This window comes from Bidens hawaiensis, unplaced genomic scaffold (genome assembly GCF_021521415.1).
Source record: "Bidens hawaiensis isolate Kalapana, Puna unplaced genomic scaffold, B.hawaiensis_p1.1 tig00022316_1, whole genome shotgun sequence".
In the NCBI taxonomy this organism is placed as follows: domain Eukaryota; kingdom Viridiplantae; phylum Streptophyta; class Magnoliopsida; order Asterales; family Asteraceae; genus Bidens; species Bidens hawaiensis.
In genome coordinates, this window is record NW_027493470.1 from 192,731 (window position 1) to 213,466 (window position 20,736).

The 20,736-nt window shown below is 34.4% G+C and overlaps 3 pseudogenes across 2 annotated transcripts; 1 reads left to right on the forward strand and 2 right to left on the reverse strand.

Moving 5' to 3' along the window:
* Window positions 1–249: 249 nt before the first annotated feature.
* LOC143565298 (inositol-tetrakisphosphate 1-kinase 1 pseudogene) lies at window positions 250–1,269 on the reverse strand (annotated as a pseudogene).
* An 8,392-nt stretch (window positions 1,270–9,661) lies between these two features.
* On the forward strand, window positions 9,662–11,566 carry LOC143565306 (pentatricopeptide repeat-containing protein At1g62350-like; annotated as a pseudogene). The gene is made up of 2 exons (XR_013141042.1): window positions 9,662–10,142; window positions 10,770–11,566. The product of XR_013141042.1 is annotated as a pentatricopeptide repeat-containing protein At1g62350-like (transcript).
* A 547-nt stretch (window positions 11,567–12,113) lies between these two features.
* On the reverse strand, window positions 12,114–17,327 carry LOC143565304 (alpha,alpha-trehalose-phosphate synthase [UDP-forming] 5-like; annotated as a pseudogene). Its single transcript, XR_013141041.1, has 4 exons — window positions 17,243–17,327; window positions 14,073–16,094; window positions 13,274–13,547; window positions 12,114–12,638 (listed from the first exon to the last, which is right to left on the reverse strand). The product of XR_013141041.1 is annotated as an alpha,alpha-trehalose-phosphate synthase [UDP-forming] 5-like (transcript).
* Between the last annotated feature and the right edge of the window lie 3,409 nt (window positions 17,328–20,736).

The window sequence follows — 20,736 nt, forward strand, 5'->3', positions numbered from 1 at the left end:
AAAAACGCAAGATTCATCCACTAAAGCGGGCACAAGCCACATTTTATAAAAGTCTGTAAACGAAACGATTACAATGCGCCTTTTAAAGCAACCTAAACTCTACCTATACCAAAAGCAAAACAAACTATCTACATAATCAACACATTAACCGAACCGAAAACAAAAGACAACCCCCCCCCCCCCCCCCAAACATAACACTTTTACTAACGAACACAAGATCAAAACCGACACCGATTCCTGCAGACATTACTAGACCTCCAAAGCCTCTTGTTCCTCCACTTCATTCGTCGCCTCGTTCTTGGTCAAAACCTTCCAAAAGAACTCAGTCAACACAGATTCATAACCAGGCATCTTAGCATACCCCGGGAAATAATTAATATCCACAACCAGATACCGGTTCCCAACTCGGGTATCCCTAATCACATCAAAATTAAACAAACTCAACCCCATCGCCTTACGCAGCCCGCTTGCAATCCCATTAACCAATCCCGTTGGTGGCATCTCAACCTCTTCCAAACTCTTGTAATACACCTCCTCATTCTTCACATTAATAATATTCGACACTTGACAAAACGACAACGAACCACGCATAGTTCTTAACCTCTGTTCACTTATATCCGCCAACGACTTCCGCTTCATGCATTTCACATACTCCCCAACCACATACACTTTAAATATCACCCCACCATGATTCACAAACTCTTGCAACACACTTGGTGTGTTTAACTTCTCGAACCCCTCTTTATCGAATATTAACGACATTTTATGCGATTTCACACTCCCATCCGCCACTATAGGCTTCGCTATCACCGGATACTTCAATCCCATACATGTCACATTATTCATATTATTCATATCTATCATATCTATTAAATTATCTTGATCATTTACATCATTTACATTTACAACAACTTGTTTAGGTGTCCCAAAACTAGCTAACTCACTCGAGTCGACTGCTTCAATCTCCTTAACAACTTCTAGCATGGTAACGCGGTTATGCAGCCGTTGGATGGCGTCTGGAGAGTCGATTACTATGGACTCAGGGTTAAGCTTAGAGTACTCATTTAACTGTGTGCTCCAGCTATCATTGTTGATCTTGTGGATCACGCAGTCGAACGGTCCTTGTTCGACTAGTGGTTTGTCTGTATCGATCTTGATCAGATCGATACCACGCTCTTTTGCTAGGTTTACTAGTGAAAGTTGAATGAAACTGCGTCGTTTCTTTTGTAACAACGCGTAACCAACGCTAAACCGCTTCGTTTCCGCCATTGTATGATCATTTGTGATCAAATAAAATTTGTTCTATAGGAAAAAACTTATAGCAAATATTTTTGTTACATAGAATGGTAATATTATGGGAATTTAGTATGGTGGATGGGTGTGTATATATAGGGTGGTGGTGGGGTTAACTCATGTGACAAATTAAGAGTTAACTATGGTTAAGAGAGTGGGGTTAGTTTAAAGAGATAAAAATGAACGGTTGAAATTAATGTGGTGGTGATGTACGTCAGCTTGACTTTTGTGGTCTCAACTATCTTACTTGATGATGACTATGGTCTTCTTTCTCATGTGTTTATTTTTAGCTTTTTGTATTTATAAACTTTAAAGTATCACAAATATACCATAATAAAAAGCATTATGCTTTCTATTTTTTATTTTTAGCAAACTGTAGTTTTTATGTTTGTGGTTTATTTAAAATGCGGTTTTAGTCAAATAGTTTCAAATTTGCGATTTTCGTTCATGTGTTTTCATTTCACATGTGATTAAACCCGAACCCACTAACCTCGTTAGGTCTGATCGTAAAAAACCCACCAACGTGCAACTCACTTGAGGGGTAGATAACTAAATCCCTTTTAAGCTGTTTACTTTTATTTTTCATGATTGTTTTGAAATTAACATGTATAAAAACTTTAATGTGAAAAAAATTATTGATAGACTTCTATGAGAAATAACCGAAAGTATGTTGGTTTTTAATAGTAATTGGCCTAATGATTACGTGCGTATAATAGGTGTCACGTCCCTTAAGTAATCGGTGAGTCAAATTCTGCAGTTCACACTACCATATAGATGAATAACGAACATAGATCAATAGTTTGATGCCGTTCAAAAAAAAAAAAAAAGATTAATAGTTTGACGATTTTTCTATCAAACTAGCTTGATGCTTTTTTTCTTACACATAATAATTTTCAAACACTACTGCAAAATAAACTTAGTTATAATTTCGATAAATTTCGCAATCTGTTTAGTAAAATGCATAATTATTTTGTGGGCATGTTATACACACGCCACCCCAATCTAATCACACACAATTTTCAAATAACCGTTTGAAGGTTAGTATGTCAAATGATAGTCGCATACTTTTTCAAATGGTCTTTTGGGGTTTTTCAAACGGACACTTAAAGGTCAAGATATCAAATCGTAAGTCATAATACCTCTATTTTTCAAACAACTGTTTAAGAATTCATCGAATAGCCGATTGAGAGTGACACGTAGGATGATTATTATTTGCCATTTTGCCTTCATGGTTTCCACATGTCAATTTAGTAGTTTTTCATAATAAATTTGCATGAATTTCACATGCCAGATTTAGCAAATTGTCACCTTTATTTCTTAAAGTGACGTAAATTTGAAGACTTTTACTTTACCCATTATTTAATAAAAGTGGGACCCACTTACACTTGGGCCGTTACATTCAATTAAAATTTCCACGTCATTAAGTCATGACAACATTTTCTATATATGGCGAATTTACATGCATACATATCCTCAAGTCTATATTTAGACCTCATCTCTCTATTTCATTCTCATGGAACATGCATTACACTCCCATGCATCATGATGACGGGTGAGGTGGACCAACGACACCGCCAGAAACACCACCTCGCCTATAAATGGTGGTGGGTGGTGTTTCCAACACAATAAAGACGCACCACGTGTGTCTCTCCTCCTCCTCCATATCGACCACTTAATGGTAATATTTTCAAAAAATAATTCATTTTACGTTCTATAAATATCGTGTTTAAAGTTTTGAGGATTAAAAGATGGATTTGTAGTTATTATCGAACTTTAGTGGAACATATGGAACATTTTTACACATTTCAGTTATGTATATTTAACTATTTTTTTTAATTTAAGTGTATGATTTCAATTTGAAATGATGTGTTTTCTTTATTTCAGTGTTATGTAATTTTTTTAAATAAGAAAATATTGTTTGTATTAAAAGTTAAAACGGTTGAAAGATGATATATGATAATTAAAAAGTGAAAAATGTAATGAGAAATAAAGAAGTGTGGTGATGTAATAGTAAGACGTGTAAAATTAAATAAAAGATAAGTATAACATATGTCATGTTAGACACTTGTTAGGGGATCAAACCTCACTTGTCATGGGATCAAATCTTATTACCACCAACTTATATGGGAGATATGAGGGATGACTCTGGCTTGCCAGGGTGCGAGTCCTGATCTCACCCGGTTTTACCGGTTCCTCGTTGTCGTGCCGTTTGGCGGGCGTGGGGGTCGGGTTTTATCCGGTGAATCCCTCAACATGTGGACCGCTAGGGGCTCCATCCGTCCGGACTAGTGGCCGGCTCGGGCTACCTTTAGCTAATGGGGGCCGCGTACGGAGTACCCGGCGTTACTTAGTTGGCCGTTCAAAAAAAAAGACCTTTGTCTTTCTTCTTCTCTCTCATAAGGTGTATATTGGTTGAGTATTTAATGAATAAAGTCTAGCTATATGAGATAATGCAATGATAAAATACGATCCCATACGTATGTCATTCACATATAGTGTTGGATAGTCCAAGCTCATCATTCCTTGTTCGATCCAGTGGAACCCCGCAGCCCAAAGGCCCATTGTAATAAAACCCAATTGAAATCAGATGCAAACTTGATACCTTACTACCTACATCTCAAATCTTTATTTTCCCTTTAAATATAGATAAACTAAAGCTCGTTGGCTCTAAAACGGTGTAGATACCAACACCCAAGATAAAACAGTTTTAAATAAGTTTTACCCGTTTAATAAAGTTTTGGTTTCACGTGTGTGAAAAAAAAAGTTTTTGTTTCGCAAGCCATTATGTTAACATACAATTTTTTACTGCTGGTTATAATATAGTTGTCTTTAGTTTTAATTTCATCAGTTATTATTATATACAATGTAACCAAAAATATTTGGATGAGTATATGGCTAGTAATTAGGTCTGGATTATTTTTGAAAATTTCCACAGGTATGAGATTTAGTGATATACCAAGTTACCCAAACTCAATTACCTGATATATAATCATTTACTCGATTATATACCCAACATAAATTTCATTTTACATCTATATTAATTTTACTCAATTACCTGAGGTATTTAATCTACCCGATTATATTAATAGATCCTACATCCGTCCACCCCAATTCCTAATTAAGTTTAAGGGAAATTATGATAAATGCAATTGATTAATTATTGTTATTCAAAAGATACCCGACATGTTTTGGGCCAAATATACATAATGTGTGTATAATAAACTAACGGGAATACTTGAAACTTGCGGTCATGCCTGATACTCAACCGATAATTACCCTATAGTTACATGTATGGGTTTTGGGGCGAGTATGAAGCATGGATTTATCATCTAGTACGGGTTAAGGTTATCTAAAACTGACCCATTGTCATCCCTATCTTATACTATAAGTAATATATGATTTTAACTCATTTAATTTTTTCTTTTCATTTTTCTTCATGAACTTGTGTTTGTTAAAAATAATAAAGAAAATAAAAACCCCTAAATACACCTTTATGATTAATTTTTCCTACACGCCCTAACATAACTTTTAATAAAACGTTTTTGTATTTCAAATGTGATATTTTTTTAGTATTGTAAACTATATCGAGTGTTAATATTGTATCAATGTCGTGATAAATCGAACTAATAGTGATCGAATAACGTAGGTTACAATTTCGGTATAATCGAGACCGGTATAGATATTCGTTTTTATGGTTTTCAATCAATGCGAAACACATGTAGATATATTTTTAGGCATATCACGCCTTCATTTTTCCAGTTACACGAGACAAACTTTGTGTAATTAAACCATTCGTAAACTACCCGAGTGTCGGCACCAACAAACTAATGTCGACCGAATAACATAGGTATTAGTGTTGGTATTATCGGGACCAATATCGGTATTCATTTTTATGGTTTTCGGTCGATATAAAACACTAGTCGATATCTTTTTAGGTATATCGCAATCTTATTGATTATTTTCCGAGTAACGCGCGACAACTTTTATGTAATAAATCATTCTATATGAACTTTTTAGTTTTATAGCATTAATATTATAGCATTTATTTCACTACCGATGCCAAAAATGTAACAATTTTACGTTTACAACTTTATTAGACAAGTTTAATAATATTGTTAAATATTATATTATATTTTATACACGCCACAAGTTTTAAACATGTTCTTTTGTGTCACTTACTTGCCACATGAATACGGATAGACACCCTTTATAGATACTATATTTGACACAATTTAATTCTCTTATAATTGTGGGATACATTCATACATAAGAGATTTTTTGACTTCTTTAAAGTTTACACATTTATAATATTCACCAGCTCGGATAACAAGACATACACAAGTTGACAACCTATAAACAATCAATAACAAATTATAGTTGAATAATATGCTAGAATAATATGTTAGTCGAATAATATGTTAGCTCAATAAAAAAAATATTTTGTTTATTACTATCGGTGAGAAACCTAAATGATGAATGTTATGTTAAAAGTTATTACACAAATACTCAAGTTAAAAAAACTTCAAACTAGTTAATGCTTAATCTCTATATCATTTACCAAATAATTTATATAAGACATGATCAATTAAATACATTTTATTCTTAACATGAAAACAGTGAGAACAACTTGTTATTATTAGGTTTTTTTTGTAGGTGTTTGTTGATATTTTTTGTTCGTATTTGCTAATTTTTTTATTATGAAACATTATAGTATTTGCATATTTATTTTGTTGTTCTTGATTTTGATTCTTTTGTTGTAATTTTTAGGTTTTTTTCTTTGTTATTACAAATCATTGTTTATGTATATTGGTTTTGTAGTTGGTATTGTTTCTTACGTTCTCATTTTTTTGATAAATTTGTATTATTTCATATGTTCTCATGTTAAGATTAAAATCTACACGAACATTCCCCTAATTTATATACAATACTTTGCTTATTTATTTATTTAATTTTTTGAACAGCTAAATGTTACACCCTACATAGAATATCTTGTTCATTTCGAAAAACAAGTAATAATTTTTTTTTCATTCTATTTTTTTGTACACAACAAACACAAATGTATATAGAGAAGTGGCGCAATTCCCTCCAGCGGGAAGCTGGAAACTGGAAACAGTTAAAAAAAACACGATAAAGCGAATATTAGACATAGGTTGTGTGAAACAAGAGAACGGTGACTGTGACTGTGACTGTATCCAAATCGACCACTCGATAACTTTGTGCGATGACATGAGTTTTAACCAACCAAAAAGACTCCTTTTGATTTCATTGTTAAAATACTTATTTCATCATACAAGAAGCTTCAAGTTTGGGACCCGTCCAATCTCATTGTGAATCTTATTCCACCAGTTGTTTTAAGTGATTTATTTATTAAGGAGTCAGTTTGCATTTTGATATGCCCCTAAACCTAAATATATTCTCTTTTGACGAATACGTATTTTAGTAAACAGTAGAAAGAATATTTATTAATGACTTTTATATAGAATTATGCTTTAGAAAGGCACCAAATATGATTCATTATAATACTTGCCAGAAAGGGAAAGTAACATATCGAATTTCAATACCTTAATTGGGTAAAACTCTATAGTCTATTCATGTACTTAATAAATACATATTTAAAAAATAGAAACCAATGACCTTCATAAGTACTCGTTAAGTAAAATAAATATAACTGTTATATGCATAATATTAAAAAATAGTCGAATTATATATGCATTGTGGCGAGATTTGGTGGTAACCGGTTAGGTTTGGTTTATCACAATATACGTATGGTACAAGCATTTGGTATAGCAAACGAAATAGAATGCCCAAGATATAATGTCGTGAACTCGTGATATGCCTAAAAGATACAGACACACTTTCTTCCACATAAATAAAAATCGGTTTCATAAATTCGGTACCAGTGGTATAGCACAAAAAAATCAACCAGTTTGAGCCGCTCAATTAACATTATTTTTATAGAAACGTAAATAAAATAAGCACACTGCAACGATATATGTGGTGATGGTGACAAGTGGTGGTCGTTGATGGTAGCCGTGGTTAGTGTTGGTGACGGCGGCTAGAGGTGGTGGTGATGTAGAAAGGAATGAAATGGATTTTGAAGTGTTTAAAGGAAATTAATTTTATGTAATAAGATAATTAACCAATCAAACATATTATTTTCATTATTTACAATGGTCCATTATATTAGATCTATAATTCATGTACACCAAAACACAAACACTACCACTACGTACATAAATAATTAAATATCAAAGTTATTAGCTATAAAAATACTCTAAAACCACTATTAATTTATTACATATAAAAGTAACTTATTTTATATTTGGACGTAAAAGAAGAATATGCCACAAATAAAGAAAAAAAATACAAGCAGATCAAGTCTTCAAGATAAGAACAATATATGAATCATGATCGACCACACAAATTATGATTGTGAGTTGTGAGTTGTGACATATCACTCACTAATCCCGTATACGCATGCAAACGAACCGAATGAACATGAACACAGATGTTCATGTTTGTTCATGTTCGTTTTCATTTAACTTTAAATAAACATGTTTGTGTTCGTGTATGATCCTTTGTTTAATATGTAACCAAACCGTTCACAAACATAATTGAACAAATATAAACAAACATAAATGGACATATAGGAACAAATATAAATGAATACAAACACAATAAACAGACATAAATATATAAAACCATTAAGTAGATGAGTCGTCTAGATAATATTCAGTTATTTTCTATTATATGTAAACTAACATAAACGAATAGACATAAACAAACATAAATAAACGAGCATTAATAAACGAATGAAACATGTGTTCATGTTCATTCGTTTATTAAATAAATGAACTTCCCTCAAACGGTTCCCCAGTTCGGTGCATTTAGAGACATGTTGTTAGAACTTAGAATGTTATATTAGGGACAAACTGGGCTTGGCCCATTAACTCAAAACGACCCGATCATTTCATCCCAAATGAGGCTCACTGGCCTGCAATTGAACCTTCATTAATCGCCGGTGCTCAGCCTCCTTAATCGCCGACTGTAGCGTCGAGCAGTGGTCAGTAGATCAAATTCTTGGTGCTTTATTATATTATTATTATTATTATTATTATTATTATTATTATTATTATCAGTTAAAGAATATTGTTTCTTGCCTTATTATTATTAAGTAGAATGCTCTTGTACTTTTGGTTTCGGGTTATTCGGGTTTTGAGTATTTCAACTAGAAAATAAATATTTGACCGGGTAACTAATAACTGTCGGAATACTAGTACCGATAATATCGGCGATATTGACGATATCAGTGTTTTAAGTCTTAATTTTCAACTTATAGTGTTTAATGTTAGAGTCTTATTAATTGCTACTTGCTACAATTGTTAGCGTTTTGCCAGTTGCAAAAGGATAATTTGCTAATAGTAGGAGAGTATTAAGAATTCTTAATATTTTAAAATTACCGATATTCCACCGCGATAATCGATATCCAATATATTTTCGTATTAACTGCTTAATTTGAACAAATACCAGTGAACAAAACCTGTAGGATCGGACGGACTTGAAATCGGTCGAACAAAAACCTGTAGAGTTGTTGAGGAGAATTTGAAAGTGTAAAATTCGTAGAATTAGTAGAATAAATAAGTGTTTAGAATTTAGAAGTATAATACCCATAGAACATGAAATAATTGATGGAATGCCAATCGAAGTGTCGAGTAAATCTATGATGGAATATTAAACGAATGAACACGCACTATTCGGGTATAAAACGCAACAATTTTTTTTTTTTGGGGGGTTTTTCGGGCTGACCAGAAACGAGTAATTAGTAACCGAACCGAATTAGAACTGTTCGGGTTTGGGTAGGGGTGCAAACAAGACGAGCCAAGCCCGGGCTCAACTAGGCTCAAGCTTGCCTCATTTCGATCTCTAGTTCTAAGGCTCGAGCTCGGCTTGTGAGTAGTTTTTGAAGGTCAGCTCAGGGTCGGCTTGTTTACTATGTCTTAATTAATTTTATATATTTATAATTAATTTTATATATTTTTCTTTCAATATAATTTTTTATATTTTTATATTTATAATTTTTTATATAACATAAATATATTATTTAGTTATTTTTTATAATATTATGCCGTTTAATTATTAAATATATATTAAAAAAAATTATATTAACGAGAGGCTCGCGAGCCGGCTCGAGATCAATAAGTGAAGCTCAGGCTCGGGCTCGTTTAAGCTTGGATCGATCGAGCTTTTTCACAAGCCGATCTCGAGTAGCTCACAAGCAGCTCTGCTTGTTTGCACCCCTAGGTTTGGGTAGTGTGAATTTGGGTTTCATGGATACGAGTACGTTTGGGTTCGGGTTAACAGTTTCTCGGGTTGCGGATAAAAGTGACAGGCCTAAATTTAGCAGTAAATGACATTTTTGAACAATTTGAACAGAGCTCGTTAAACTTGGCCCGCGCAGCCCGTTTAACCAAAATACGTGATCATCGAACGAAACTTAACAGTTGTTAATCTCTAACAGGGGTGTAATAATCAATATGTTCAACTACACTCGAACCGTCCTTCTGCGAAGAGCTTCAAGGTCAGCGGGCTGGTCAAACCTGAAAACCGTATCAGATTATGTTTATTATAATCACACGAGCTCGGGCTCAACCTCATTATCAATATGGAGGAGAAAGAAAGAAATGGGAAAAGAAGGCTTGATTATAGCCAAAGAACTTAAGAGACTTGAATCGAGCCCAGCTCGACTTGACCGTTACATCAAGTCACATGTCTCGCGCCTTCTCAAGTCCGACCTTGTTTCCGTTCTTTTTGAATTTCAAAGACAAGACCTTGTCTTTCTATCCATGAAGGTGTGTTAAGAAATTTTTAAATATTGTTGATTGAATGTATTTTGGGTTGGTTTAGGTCGGATTTAAGCTCAAACTGAACCAAAAACTGAAAATTTGGTTTTTTGGGTTTTTGAAAATTGTTCTTTTTTGGTTTTACCATTTTAATTTAAAAATTTTGGGCCCAAAAAATGGCCCAAAATTATTTTTTTAGCCTATTATTTTTTATTAATTGTTTTTTACATATTTGAGCCTAAAATCTTTGGGTTACACTATTTACTAATTTCTTGTTAACTACTTAAAAACGGTTTTTTTTTTTGCAGTTTTTTTCGGTTTTCAGTTTTCGGGTATGGTTTTGATTTTAGCAGTTTTACCATTTGGGCTTGAATATTTTGGGCAAAGAAAATGGCTCAAATAAATAATTTGGGCCTGATTATTTTTTCATTAATTAATGATTAGTTAATTTTTGAATCTAAAATTTATGGACTACACCCTTTAACAGTTACTTATAAATTACCTGAACTCGGTTTTTCGGTTTTATAATAAAACATAACCAAACTGTCGGTTTTTTATTTAATTGGTTATTTCAGTTCAGTTACGGTTCAGTTTTCGCTTAAAAATGATTTAATAATGTTAAATATGATTGCACAGTTATATGAGGTGGTGCGGAAAGAGATATGGTACCGACCCGACATGTTCTTTTACCGGGACATGCTTATGATGCTCGCAAGAAATAAAAAGGTGGACGAGGTGAAACGAGTATGACAAGATTTAAAGAACGAAGAGGTGCATTTTGATCAGCATACATATGGTGACATTATTGGGTGTTTTCTCGATAGCGGGTTGCTATCGGAAGCAATGGCTATATACGATGAAATGAGACGGGCTCCTGACCCGCCACTGTCATTGCCTTATCGGGTCATCATGAAGGGGCTTTTACCGTATCCGCAACTAAGGGAAAAGGTTAAACAAGATTTCTTGGAAGTTTTTCCTGATATGATAATTTATGACCCGCCACAAGACTTGTTTGATGACGATTATTCGTCTAGTAGCGAGTGCAATAACTGAAATAGAGGCTAACATGAAGCCCGGATACAAATAGGGCTATAGGCTACCCTCGGGCCCACTCGGAATTAGCCCGTCATACGACTTTATGCCGATTTCTGACGTATGCATCAGTCAGTTTCAGTAAAGTTATATTATGTATGCCCATATATACATTTTCACCATATCTTACTGGCCATATCACACGGTCAGTATGATTTGGCGAAAATGTATACAACCCCTATGACGTGTAACCGGTTTACGGATAGTATGTCATTGGTGTCATGTATTGGTTTATTTTAGTTCACAATAACTTTATGTCCATTTAATCTTATTCTATAAAAGCTTTATGCTTTATGGTATTCTATGAGAAAATTTTGAGTGAACTGCGATTTTTGTCTCTGTGGTTTGTTCAAATATGCGGTTTTAGTCCAGTAGTTTCAAATTTGCGATTTTCGTCCCTGTGGTTTCATTTCACTTGCAATTAAACTCAAATTCATTAACCACGTTAAGTCTGGTCGTTAAACCCATCAACTTGCCCCTCACGGTGAAAGGCAATTTTGTCCTTTTTTCCTTAGATACACAACAGCCCCTCACGTGAGGGGCACACCAATGTGTTTAACGACCAAACTTAACGGGGTTAATGAATTTGGGTTTAGTTGCAAGTGAAATGAAACCGCATGGACGAAAATCACAAATTTGAAACTATTAGACTAAAACCGCAGATTTGAACAAACCACATGGACGAAAAACTCAGTTCACTCGAATTTTTTTTTTCTTTGAACAAGATTAGTGAAAGTATATGTCAAGGCCAAAAATACATAACAATGGATACAACTTGGTATGCAGTAAAATTTTATATCAAAAGGCAGTCATAAAACTTACAATATATTCATTACTAAATGTTATAAGAAATAATCTATGTCAAGTTAAAAAGCCAACCACCTTAGAGTCAATCTTATTATATGACATCTAATACAAGACCTTACAAGTTTGACTTGAAGCACCAAAAGTCAACTTACTTACTAACAAGGTCCAACCCACCAATTTCACATACACTTTCTAAACATTAAGCATAAGAACTCGGAGAAGACGAAAATTATTCACAAGCGGCCACGAACACGTTCGCAATGGGAGTCCCGTAAACACCCCCTACTCGATGACAACTTTCTGAAAACCGCTCGATATGTTCTTTAACGAATGCAGCTCAGAAGCAGCCGAAAGAGCCTGCAACATTCTCATTATCTAGGTTGTGTCTTCAAGAAAGTATTTAGCTTTACTCGGTTTTGTGCCAACTGTGCAAGCAAACACTTCAGCCACCGGGGAAAGCGTGGGCCCCGCCATTGCCCGTGTGATTGCTTCAAACATGTCCTCATCCGACTTATCATCCCCGATGTAAAGCACAAAATCCGGCACCATATTTTTTTGTGTCATTATCGTCAAAAGCCGATCCACAACAAGCCCTTTGTTTATCCCCTGTTCAAAAAACAAACAATAGGTGTTTCGGGTCAACATAGATAGTTACGGGTAGGAGTGGCAAACGTGACCCATTGGGTTGAATGGGTTGTATTAAAATGTATATAATGGGTCAGAATGGGTCAAACAAAAAAAAGAATATGATTGAAACGGGTCAAAACGGGTAGACATTTGTTGAAGATTTTTTGTTTTTGTTTTTTTTTAATGGAACGAGAAAACCGAGGAAACTTTTTAGTACCTTTACTTTTTTAGTTTTTTATTTATATTTCGAGTTATGATTTTTTTATTATTTTTTTTTGAATTTTTTAGTGAGGGGTTTTTGAAATAGGTCAAAATGGGTTGAGATTTCAGAAACCCCTCATTAAAAAATTAAAAAAAAATTATTAAAAAATCGTAACTCGAAATATAAATCAAAATGTAAAAATTACTAAAAAGTTTCCTCCGTTTTTCTCATTTCATAAATAAAAATTAAAAAAAAAACTCGAGAAATGTCAACCCGTTTTGACCCGTTTCAATAATTTTCTTTTTTCAGTTTGACCCATTTTGACTCATTATATACATTTCAATACAACCCATGGGTCACATTTGCCACCCCTAGTTACGGGTCAAACGAAAAGGGAAAAGAGTATACGAACTTGTGATGTAACTTCAACTGTGTTTTGACCGCTTTTGACCGTAACCGGCTCATTAGCGAGAACACTTTCTAAATGGTCCAAAAGCTCCTTAGCTTGACACGAACCAAAGTCCGGGTCCGCATACTGATAATTCCAAACGAGCCCGCTCTCTTTAGTCTCGATGGTTGACCCGTCTGTTGTTTCGGTATACAACTTCATCACGGGCTCTGCAATCTGTTTCCAGTAAAAATCCGACACCGCAACACACGTTTCCCATTCCGCATCCTTATTTTCTCTACCCAAAAACAAACAACTTGTTAAAACAAAGTGTAAACCCGCACTTAGGGGTGCAAATGAGCCGAGCTGCTCGCCAACTACTCGAGATCGGCTCGTTAAAAAGCTCGTTTGAGCCGAGCTTTATCGAGCCCGAGCTCAAGCCTAAAAATAAGCTCGTTTAATAAATGAGCCCGAGCCCGAGCTTTACTTATCAAGCTCGAGCCGGCTCGCGAGCCTAAACGAGCCTGCCATTTATATAATTTTTTAAAAATATATATTTAATAATTATTAATTAATAAATATAATGTTATGAAAAAATAAATAAAAATAACTAAATAATATATATTCTTTTATTAGGTTATACATAAATTATCATAGAAAAAAGTATATAAAATAGTTATAATTATATAAAAAAATAATTGATAAATAGTAAACGAGCCGAGCACGAGCTTCAAAATCCATTCACGAGCCGAGCTCGAGCTCTGTGTAAGTTAAACGAGCCGAGCTCGAGCCTAGATATGACAAAACGGGCCGATATTTGTACCTTAAAAAGTAACCATGCTCAGCTGCAACCCCCAAATCTTCACACGGTGAAAACCATTTAGTCAACGTCGCCCGATCCTTCCCGCTAACTACAAAAACCACATTATTCGGGTCCCGACACAAACTATTCACTACTTTTATAACTTCAGAACTCGGGCCCGTGCTGTCTGAAGTATTAAGTGTCAAAGTACCGTCATAATCCACCAAAATCGCACGTTTTTTAGTCCGTTTGTAAGCCGAAACAATACGTTCAATCGAAAGCTTCTGGAAGTTCGGATCCAGCGCAACGACCCGGAACCCAAACCCGAACCCGACGCCCCAACATCTTTTTTCCCACGTGATCCCGACATGATCTTTCAAGATCTTGCCAAAAGCTGCGGGCCCAATACCCGACATCATGAGTGCTAACAAATCTGTAATGTTTTTCATGCCTCGTTTGTTTTTCGGTTTCTGAAAAAACCAATGCGGAATCCATAGCTTCCGCTACTGCCTCAATATTCCACGGGTTGACCCGTATGGCCCCGCTTAACGACGGTGAGCAGCCGATGAATTCCGAGACAACTAACATACTCTTTTTCGGAAATGACGGATTTACCCCTAGCGTTTCGTCAAGCTTAGCGTTTCCTTGTCTACATATAACGTATTCATACGGTATCAAATTCATCCCGTCTCGTAAAGCTGTCACGAGACAACACTCGGAAACCACATAATAAGCGATCCTCTCGTAAAACTGAAGAGGGTTATCAATCAAGATAACGGGCTCATACCCGGGCCCACCAAAGTTTTGGTTAATTCTTTCTTTAGTCGTATGAGTCTCGGACTGCACCTCGAGTACATCCTTACCCCGACCACGAGCCGGGTTCGCAATCTGAACCAAAACCACCTTATCCCGTTTTTCGGGCTGCTGAGTCAGCAAATTCTCGAAAGCTAAAAGCTTTAAACTTATTCCTTTGAAAATGTCCATGTCATCAACCCCGAGTAACACGGTTCGACCTCGAAACTGACTTCTTAACTCTGCAACTTTTGACTCGGTTCCGGGCAAACCGAGCACTTTCCGAAGCTGTTTTAAATGAATCCCGACCGGTAAAATCTTGATGCTGACCGTACGACCATAGTATTCGAGCCTGATATAGCCTCGTATAGATTGATAAGATAAACCGAGCATCCGACTACAACAAGAAAGAAAATGTCTTGCATAGTCGAAAGTATGGAACCCGATGAGATCAGAATTCAAAAGGGCCCGTAAAAGATCGTCTCTAACGGGTAAAGTGCGGTATATCTAGGAAGATGGAAACGGGCTGTGAAGGAAAAACCCGAGCTTGACCCGATTAAATCTTTTTCTTAAAAAAGTTGGTAAAACCATCAAATGGTAGTCATGTATCCATACAAAGTCATCATCTGGACTGACTTCCATAACTTTATCAGCAAATATTTTGTTGACCGAAACGTACGCCTGCCAAAGAGACCGATCAAACCGGCCACCGAGCTCTGGTGACAACGGAAGCATGTAATGAAACACGGGCCATAAGTGTTGTTTACAAAACCCGTGATAGAATTTAGTAAAAAGATCAGGATCGATAAACGCGGGCACGCATTTAAAATTCTCGAGCAACGTTTGCGCCACGTCATCCTGCTCTTTCGGGTCGATTTGTTCTTTAAGACAACCGATATAAATAATTTCCACGTCGTTCCCGAGCCCGTCTCGGAGTTGTAAGAGAAGGGAATCTTCGTCCCAACTGAAGTCCCAACTCCCATCGGGTCGTTTGTTGACCCGAAGTGGGAGTTGGTTTGCGACAATGATCATTCGTTCTTGATAAACGGATGATGGGGTGTCGGTGCTAAAACCTTCGTCGTCTAGTTCTGATAATACCCCTGGCATGGTTGCCACACGGGATAGCTTTTTCGCAGCCCGAATAAAGCCTGATGATGGTACACCGGATGCAAGTTCGAAGAGATTAGTGTATGATCTCGACATCATTATCGATACTAAATTCACTAAGTTTCGTCTTTCTTGAGCTAAATTCTACAAAACAAAAACACATGAATGATCAAATTTATAGATGCATAATGTGTATAAAGATATCAAGAAACTGATGATCAACAATCACTATACAAGCAAAAAAAATTCCCAATTTGTTATTACTAAAGTTTAATAATTTAGCATCAAAAAAGAATCTTTAATGAAAATATCAAATTCCCAGAAGCTAAAAAAATTTAAAAGAACATAAAAATTAAATCTTTATGGGTCCATTTAGGAAACCCTTAATCAAGATTTATTTTTATGACCAGAAAAATATGACCTTTTTCCAAGAACATGCATTTTAATACTGAAAAAAGATCAAGTTACTTCTAGCAGTCTGTTAAAGCAATAACCTTAAAAATCAATATTAATATTTATGAACAGAAAAAATAACATTTTTCAAAGAACAAACATTATACTACTGAAAAAAGATCAAATTGCTAAAAGTAATTTGTTAAATCAAGAACCTTAGAAATCAAGATTAATATTTTTTACTAGAAAAATTAACATTTTTCAAAGAACAAACATTTGAATACTGAAAAAAGATCAAATTACTTTTAGCAATCTGTTAAAGGCTTAAAGCAAGAACCTTAAAAATAAAGATTAATATTTTTAACCAGAAAAAATAACATTTTTTTCCAAGAATAAACATTTTAACACTGAAAAAAGATTTAATTACTTCTGGCAATCTGTTTAAGCAAGAACCTTAAAAATCAATATTAATATTTATGACCAGAAAAAATAACATTTTTCAAAGAACAAACATTTTAATACTGAAAAAAAGATCAAATTACTTCTAGCGATCTGTTAAAGCAAGAACCTTAAAAATCAAGATTAATATTTTTAACCAGAAAAAATAACATTTTTCCAAGAACAAACATTTTAACACTGAAAAAAAAAATCAAATTACTTCTAGCAGTCTGTTAAAGCAAGAACCTTAAAAAGCAATATTAATAACTTCTTTTTTTGTCAATAACAGACATTTAACCCTGACAAAAAGATTAAATTAGTTCTAGCAGTCTGTTAAAGCAAGAACCATAAAAAAATAAAAATCAAGCATATTTACAAACAGGTGATATGCAAAACTGATAAAAGTGACAAATCTTGATGTAAAAATCAAATCTTTATCACAAAAAGATACAACAACAAACCTGGAAAGTTGCTCACAGTCCTGCCATTTCAGTTATGAAGTAAAGATTCCAAATGTGAAGCTTGAAAATGAAACACAGCACAAAAAATAAAATAAAAAATTTATGCGAAAAGTTAATTAATTTAATGGTAGTTTGATGAAACAAGAGAAAAATTTACCTTAGATTATTATTTGATTAAAGTATAAATATCAAAGATTCCATTTTTAATATTAAAAAGATCTTAAAGATTCCCCACATGAACACATTACTTACATCCACCGTTGGTTTAACCAATTACTCAAGAAAAGAATTCTGGGCCCATTTTTTTCAAGGCCCATAATGCTAAATACAGGCTAAAGTACAAGTTTTTATGCATAAGGTACATGTGAATAATGCTATTGTTGTGTCATTTTGTGGTGTGAAAAGTGAAGATGCTGATGCTGATGCTGATGCTGATGCTGATGCTGAAAGTGAAAGCCCAGCACTCACTTATACAGGTGTTAAGTGTTTAGTTAGTGTTTGATGTTTAGATGAAGCTTAAAATTGTTATTAAGTTGTTTATTAGTACAAGTTATGTTGTTATGATAAGTTGATAACATAGTTTTTAAAGTTGTATCTAGGTTGTTAATTATTATTAATAAATATTATAATTACAAACTTTGGTGTCGCTAAGTGTTGGGCCATTAGGCGGCACCGTATTGGTCCTTGAATTTTTGTTTTAGTTTTGGTACCGTGACAGACATAACGAAAACCGAATGAATTTGCGTAGACTCACTGCATTTTGTTTTAATTTCGGAACCGTAACCAATGTGACGGAAATCAGCTGAATATGCGTAGGCTCACCGCCTCGACTTCCGAGATCAACAATGCTCGGATCTTCCCAATGCCCGAGTGTTACCGACTGACGTCACTCAATTGATTTTTAGTTCAAAAGTTTTATTCAACTGACGCCCACCTCAAATTTTTGTTTTTGTTTTATTTTTGGTTTTTAGTTGTCGGTATTGTAACGCACTTAACGGAAACCGACCGAGTTGGCGGCGATTTACCGCCTCAACGCCCGGGACTAACAATGTTTGGGTTTATCATCGTCCGGGTTTTAACAACATGCCGGGCGCAACGCGCCAGGTATAACGCCAGTTCTTTATAAATTAGTTGTTGTAAAGGGTGTGTGTTGTGACGGATAGTTAAGAAACATTATGTAGCGGTGCAAAAGTATTAACGAATACCAAATTAAAATTTTGTGGGTAGTTTGTGTAATACAATAAAACTTGAAGGTTATTGTATTAAAAAGTTGTGAGGCTAATTGTGTATTTAAAAGTTGTGGGTTGATTGTATAACTTGATGAAAGTTAAGCGTTAGCATATAAAAAAAGATGACATGGACGATTTTGTTACAATTTTGTAACTTCTGAGGAAAAAAAAAAGTGATGGCGGACTACACCCACCTACCATCGAAATTTCTGCGGATGATATTTTACTTGATACGTTTATTTGTTATTTATCAATGAAATTTAAAATCAAGTTACGGAATAACTTTTTTAAATAAGGAAGCTTCAAATTTAATTAAAACTCATTTGGACCCTTGAATATGGATCATGGTATGTGAATCACTAATTTACCCACAAGCCAATCATAGCATAACACACTTAAATACGTCATTAGCATTTACTACTTTAGCATGTTATACAACTATACAACTTGTCGCTTTATCATTGAACTTATGTGGAATTGTTGTAATTGTATAATAAGTTATGGAATAATTCATTCTTATCTCCGTAAGGCCATGTGTAGTGGAGGGGCTACAATTGAAGGCGAATTGTGATACGTGGCACCCAGTCAGCATTGAGTGGAAATTTGTTTTTTGGGTGTAATGGTGTAGGGGCTACAAGTTGGGCCCACAATGTCTTTTTTTATATTTTCTTTTTATAATTAAACTAATTAAATAAAAACCAATTTATTCAAATAATTAAATAAAAATGCATTAAAATTAAAAAGAAATACAAAAAAAATACATAAACTAAAAAACACTACATAACTAAAAATATAAAAAAACATATAGCTCGGTTGGCATACATGTTTAGGTTCAGGTCGGGAAATTGAAACGGATAGCTCGGTTGGTTTAGGTTCATCGGGTTCCATTGTAAGTTCACGTTCGGTTGGTTTTGCGGTTCCATGGTATTGACCGAAAAGAGGGAATGAGTGGTTCGGGTTGTTACTAGGATTCATTTTGCATATACATATACATACACACACAACATATATACATATACATATACACATATATATATATCACACAACATATATACATATACATATATGTATATATACACACACATACATATAATATAATAATAATATTCTTCTTCTTCCACAGCGATAAAAACACCCCGCCCCCCGCCCCAATTCGCCCACTTATCGCCTGGGGGGCGGTGTTCGCGCCCAATCTCGCCCCAATTCGCCCAAGATCGAGCCCCACTACACATGGCCTATTCTGTTTCAAATATTTTCTTTTATCAATTAACATTTGTTAATCAAATAAACTTAGCTTGTTTTTAAACTGAGCTAGCTATCTATAAGCTTTTTTCGAGCGAGCTATTTTTGAGCGATCTTCAAGCTATTAGAAAATAGCTAACTCAACTCAACATAATCATTACTTTGGAGTCCGGTTACTAACAATTGATTCTTTGTGAGAATACATTCTATTATATAATGAAAAGAATTAAAACCTTTAACAATATATAAATCTCTATAAAATAAAAAATATATATACTCAATCAACATTTCAAAATCAAAAGTCAAAACTCGATGTTTAACATAAACAAACTAAGATTAAAATAAAGTATAAAAGAATACAAATACATAAATTGACAAGGTTTAACAAATATATGTTTTGTAGGAATAAAATGGGCTTGAAAGAATAAAATGGGCTCAATATAGAAGTTGGAATATGGGTTATTACTTTGTTAGAAGACGAGCCATTATTTGGGTCAGTACTTGGGCTGGAATGGTTTTACATTTGGGTTGATTAACACTAAAGCCCAAGGTAGTTGGCAGATAAATGATTTAATGAACTCTTAGATCGATATAATAGTTCGTCAAAAATGTAATTTTCTTTTGTATATATTTAGTATTTTTGGTTTTTCAAATAATGTTCACATTAATAAGAAGTATAGAGATAGTTGTTGGAACCTCAACTTCTGCTTATAGAAGGCTTTCAAGAATTTTAAACGGTCCAGATTTGATCTTCAAGACTTTCAATGGTCAGGAATGTCCAAAATGTTAGTCACGATTAGGGAGAACAATATACTAATATATAATTACTTAGACTATCTGTTTGTGGAGTTGTAAACAAGGGCGCGGACAGTGGGTCTTGTCCTAAGTATTGTTAGGTTATTTTTCCTTTCTTCTCCTTGTAATTGTCGATTTAAATCTATAAAATGTTTACTGAGGTTCCTTCCCTTTTACCCCAAAAAAAAGCACAAACTTTTACCGGGGTTCCGTTTCAAAGACCTTGGT